Source organism: Lissotriton vulgaris, chromosome 4_1 (assembly GCF_964263255.1).
Source record: "Lissotriton vulgaris chromosome 4_1, aLisVul1.2, whole genome shotgun sequence".
In the NCBI taxonomy this organism is placed as follows: Eukaryota; Metazoa; Chordata; class Amphibia; order Caudata; family Salamandridae; genus Lissotriton; species Lissotriton vulgaris.
This window is the reverse complement of record NC_141691.1, coordinates 2,068,355,379-2,068,361,378: the sequence shown is the minus strand read 5'-3', so window position 1 is coordinate 2,068,361,378 and position 6,000 is coordinate 2,068,355,379.

Genomic DNA, 6,000 nt, shown 5'->3' with positions numbered 1-6,000 from the left:
TTTTTGCTTCATAGCTCTTTAATACTGGCAGGACCCTTTTGGTCAAGGACATTCTTTGCTCCTGGATTAGGCAACCCTTTAGTCGTGCAGATCTTAAATGGAGGGCATCAACCTGTGGGTTCCATCGTAAACAGTAATCTAGAGTCACTCCCAGATAGGTCATACCATCCACTTGTTCAAGAGCGATTCCATTCATGCTAACATAACTTTTAATATGGCGATTTTTTGTTAAAACCATAAATTAGGTCTTTGACACATTAATTTGCAGATCATTTACTTTACAAAAATCCTCGAATCTATTTATCGCCTTTTGGAGACCACTGCGTGTTTTAGAGAGGATTAAAGTATCATCTGCGAAGATGAGTAAAGGAAATGTAGTCCCACCCAATTTGGGTGTATCGGTTGGAGTGTCTTCGAAGAATTTCACCACTTGATTAATAAATATTAAAAAGAGGGTGGGTGCCAAGATGCACCCTTGGCAGACACCCCTCGTGAAAGGAAAACTGTCCGTTACCTGCCCCTGTCTCCCCCACCTCACCTTGGCAAAATTGCCATCATGCAGTCTTACCAGGATATCAAGGAGTTCAGACTGCAGTCCTAGCTTACCTAGGACAGCCCACAGTTTGGCCCTGGGCACAAGATCAAAGGCAGACTTAAGGTCCACAAAGGCGGCACAGATGGTCCCTCCGCCCAACAGCACCGCCTTCCAGTATATCAAAACGAATCGGAAGACCTGGTCGATGGTGCTGGTGCCTGATCTAAATCTAGCCTATAAAGGTGAGAGAATACTCTCCATCTCCGTCCACCCTTGAACCCTGGCAAGAACCATCTTTGCGACAATTTTCTGCAGGGAGTCTATAAGACTTATGGGGCGATAATTACTGGGTACCGATCGATCACCCTTTTTAAAGACAGGAAGAATTTCCACTCCTTTCCAGGACTCTGGGATCCTTGCCTCTTTGGCAATAGCATTGGCTACCTGTGTGATATAAGGAACCCAGAGTTGGAGATCAGATTTAAATAAGTCTTCCGGGATGCAGTCCATCCCGGGAGCTTTCCCTGCTTGAACCGACCGGAGCGCAGACTCAGTGTCGTTATTCGTAAACACCAAAGGATGACAGAAAGATGAATGCGATGGAACCCAGGTCGCCAAGGGATCACTAGGTTCATTTTCAGGGTCTTTAAACTGGGACGAAAAGAAGTCCACCCATGCTTCCGCCGAAACATGGTTAGCTGGGGACTGTGAGTCTGGGTTTCTACCCCATTTAACAACTTCCCAGAACTTAGTCTGGTTAGAGGAAAGACTAGCCTCATATAAGTCAAACCAGTAACACTCGTCCCACTCTCTCCTCGCCTCCCACTGTGCCCTTTTATACCTTTGTCGCACCAGTTTAATATCGATGGTTAGCCTTGATTTAATAGCCTTTTTAAGTCCACTATATGCCTCCCTGCATTTTTTGTTGTATCATTTCTTTCTGGTGCTAAATATTTTCAGCTTCCCGAGCTTTGGGGGAAGGGTAAGAAGAACCTTCAATTTATTAAAACACTGCTCATGTAGATCACTAATTTGGTGAACTGCTTCCGTATTGGAAGGCAGATTAAGTATGGCATTCAAGGTCAATGAGACTTCCTGAGATATGCCGTCTAACATGGCGGGATTTGCCAGGACCCTGCACCATTTAACCCTCCTTCTATCGTTAGTTGAAATGGCCTCTGCAGTAACACACGTAACTACAGGAGATCTATCTAAACCACCACAGAGCTTTAAGCTTAGGGACAACAGGTTATGGTCGCTCTCGACACAATCCACCACTTCCAGGTCTTCCAAGAGGGACCAATACTCAATTTTTACCAGAATATAATCAATTCTACTTTTACTAAACCCATTATCAAAAGTTGGGTGACCAGCTTTATAAGAAGCCGTACGACCATTGGCCGCTATCAAACCCCACTCTAGGCACAGCCCTAGCCAGTGCAATGCAGCCTCAGAACCCCTGTTGATATGATTTAGTGTCAAGTTCGGAATGTCTCACAATGCATCTTCCTCAGAGCACAAGTCCTCGCACTCACTCCTCAGGGGTTCGAAGGTGGAGTTTAGATCCCCAGCTAAAAGTATTAGGTTCTCCCTCCCAATCAATTCCAGGTAGGAGTCCAACTCGTCTATATTAGCCGGGCATCTCCCACCAGGGAGACCACGTGCATATGTATTAATAAGAATAATGTTCTGATTATTTTCCCTACATAACTTGATCCCCAGAATGTCGGAGTTTTCCACTGGGATTTCCACCGGTCTATAGTTGATGGACTGCCTAACCCAGATTACTAAGCCCCCTGATGCTCTACCCTTATTACCCTTGATAGCCGGTTTATACAAATTAAGAAAACCTGCTCGAAAGATTGGTTCGGGAGCCCAGCTCTCTTGAAATAATAAAACATCAAATGAATCAACAAAAATTGCCCAGTCATCTGAGGCTAATCGCCCTTTTAGCCCTGCGATGTTTCAAGATGCTATTTTAAGTACCGTATCCTGAGGGGGAGGGGCAACATGAACAGGAGCCATCGACTCTCGGTCTAAATCCCCCATCACTAGATGAAGTACCATCCAGTTGGGGTTTCCCTTGGGAACACTCTCAGTACCCACATCCATCTTCGAGTACCCCCCCTCCTGACTATCTAAACAGGTTGTACTAATTTAGTTAGCTACTTCTTGATCGTGGTTACCCGGGTGACTCACTCCGCCGGGTACAGGACGGAGTCAATCAATGCCCTCCAAACCAGAGAGTGCTTCAAAGCGGTTAAACAGCTGTGGGATGGCAGGGGTATATAGGTTCCTATCCATTGGAAATCTCCCATAGGTTCTTCTAAGCATTAGGGGATTAACAAAAGGGACATTATATCTTTTAGGATAGAAGTAACTTAGGCCCAATGACTGCACATCCCCCATCCTCCCAAATCTAGCTTCCCTACGTATAAAGTCCACCACGCAAGGATCCCTGAAATTGGTAATAATACAGTCACCTTCCAAGTCTTTCGGGCAATATCCCGCCCAATCTACCCGTCTGACACTCAATATATCTGGGGCAGAGGATGGGGGCAGGGGTCTGTTTTTATTTAACCAAAAAACAACTTTATTTCTGAGGTCCACGTTAGATTCAGGTTTCCCATCCTTAACGGTTGAGACACCTTTTAAGACAATCGTATAAGGTGCGGCCTCAGGGGGTAAATCAATACAAGGAGTACCCTGCTTAGGGACTTTCTGCGCCAAGGAATTTCTTTTTTGTTTTGGCTCCCCAAAGCGCTGGAATTTGGTTTGATCGTAGTGGACGAGGATTTGGGACCACCCCTGGCGGGGTTCGGGGTTAGTGCAACAGTGGAAGACTTGATATTATGCATTGTAACAGCTTTCATACTCCCACCCCCAAATGTTACACTAGCAGAATTGTTTGTTGTGGGCCTTTTAGTCGGTTGTTTAGCGAGGGGCTGGGATGGTCGCTTAGTAGTAACAACGGGACCCGGGGGTTTGGTATACTCGTTAAAATGGGGAGAGTAGGGTGGACATTTACTAACTTTTTTAATATACCAGTATTCTCTTTTACAAGATTTTCCAAAAGATCCAGCTTGGAGTTCATGAGTCTGGTTCGTTCTAGTGATTTGACTAATAATTCTATTTTACTTAAAAGACAATCACCATTATTGGGACTCTCTGCACTACTCGCTAGATTACCCAGTAATTCTTGGGAGGGGGACACGGGACTAATACAATGGAGAAAACAACCTAGGCGGTAACAGTGGATTGCCCACACAATGGTGGTAGGACAGAAACTAGGACTGAACAGCTTCCAGTTAAAAACTTATTTTTATTAAACAATTTATTTTATAATTCATAAAGCATAAACATTAACATGTACATCAATTGAAAAACAGACAAGAAATTTAATAAAAAAACATTTATAAAGTTATAAAACCATTTCAATTAAACTTATGAATTACAAAGTAATCGTGGGTTAAATAAAACAGCACTTGTGAATTCTTTAACAGTGAGATGTAAGTTGTGTGTCGACGCGCGTTTCGGCGACCAGCGCCTTTCTCAAGACAGAATTCAATTTTCTGTAAATTAAGAGTACAATTTAGTATGCAAGTTAAAAAATCCTATTCCTTCAACGGGTAAAGAATTAAGCATTAAACATAATTGTTAAAAAAGAAACAACAAGCAAAAACTATACAAGGAATGCATCATTATTTTTCTTAAAATATGAAAAGGAAGCTGTGCAGAATAGCTATGTCCTATATTTGATGCAAATTTGAACCCAAATGGATAGGGGATAGGATGGAGGCCTCTACTTTAAGCCCAGAAATTGGCTTAAATTGACTTGGAAAGGATAATATAAGTATGGTCAGTTGTCAATTGGAGGATAAGTAACCACACACTTATTAGTAACTTTTCCTTAACCTGATAATAGAGGATAAGGAGCAAGTAGACCAAGTGACACAGAAATCGTAAAGATGGTAGTGTGAAATCAGTAAAGCACAGGTAAACTATAAAAAATTAAACGATGAGGCAATGATAAGAATGACAGCATGACAGAAAATGTTATAGATGGACTCTACCATTCTAAATGTTTGAAGTTATTTTCCTGTATTGGCTGCAATGGACTATCATCCCTAACGTTCTCTGTAGTTTTTCGACGTCACATTAGCAAAAGTAATTTGCATATAAGAGATATTAGCTTTTCATCAGGATATTCATTCCTAGTTATAAATAATATACTATTTGTTTCTCAGTCATAAAGATCGTGCTTTTTTGCATTGAATTTCTTCTTATTTGATAGATTTTTTAAAAGACAAATAATTTTTAACTGAGGGGGAAAAAAGATACCATCTCATATAACAGGTGTTGTATTGGCTTTTTTTATCATGCTTACCTATAGCAGGATCACTACGATCGTGCCAAGCGTTGCCGAAGGGATTTATGTTTCTGCCAGACACTTGAGGAAAAAGATTGGCGTTTTAAGTTGATGGAATTCTGCAATATATTATAAGGTCAGAAATGAAACGCTGCAGCTTAACACGGTAACTTTTAATATCCAGATTTAAAGGAGAGCATACCTAGAGGGCAGCGACTGCTTGTCAGGTTCGTGCTTCTTATTCTAAGTTGTATTTGATGGGGATATATGATGTTACAACGAGTACTTTTAGCACGCATACCATTACCACAGATTTTTTACAACGCAAGTCATTTTACAACGGATACCTTTACAACGCAATACACTACAACGCAGATACTATTACAACGCATACCATTTCAACGTAAGTATAGGTAAGTATATAATATTAATATATATTTTAAATAATTATTTTTGTAATATTTATTTAATTATTCATTATTTAATTATTAAATAATTATATTAATGAAATTAATTTTAATTTTATTATTTGTAAATATATATTAAAAATACCCCTGAACCCCAAGACCCAAACCAGCCCAAAAACCTAAAAATACCCCTGTACCCCAAAATCCAAACCCATCCCTAAAACCTAAAAATACCCCTGTACCCCAAAACCCAAACCCAGCCCTAAAACCTAAAAATACCCCTGTACCCCAAAACCCAAACCCAGCCCTAAAACCTAAAAATACCCCTGTACCCCAAAACCCAAACCCAGCCCTAAAACCTAAAAATACCCCTGTACCCCAAAACCCAAACCCAGCCCTAAAAGCTAATACCCCTGTACCCCAAAACCCAAACCCAGCCCTAAAACCTAAAAATACCCCTGTACCCCAAAACCCAAACCCAGCCCTAAAACCTAAAAATACCCCTGTACCCCAAAACCCAAACCCAGCCCTAAAACCTAAAAATACCCCTGTACCCCAAAACCCAAACCCAGCCCTAAAACCTAAAAATACCCCTGTACCCCAAAACCCAAACCCAGCCCTAAAACCCAAAAATACCCCTGTACCCCAAAACCCAAACCCAGCCCTAAAACCTAAAAATACCCCTGTAC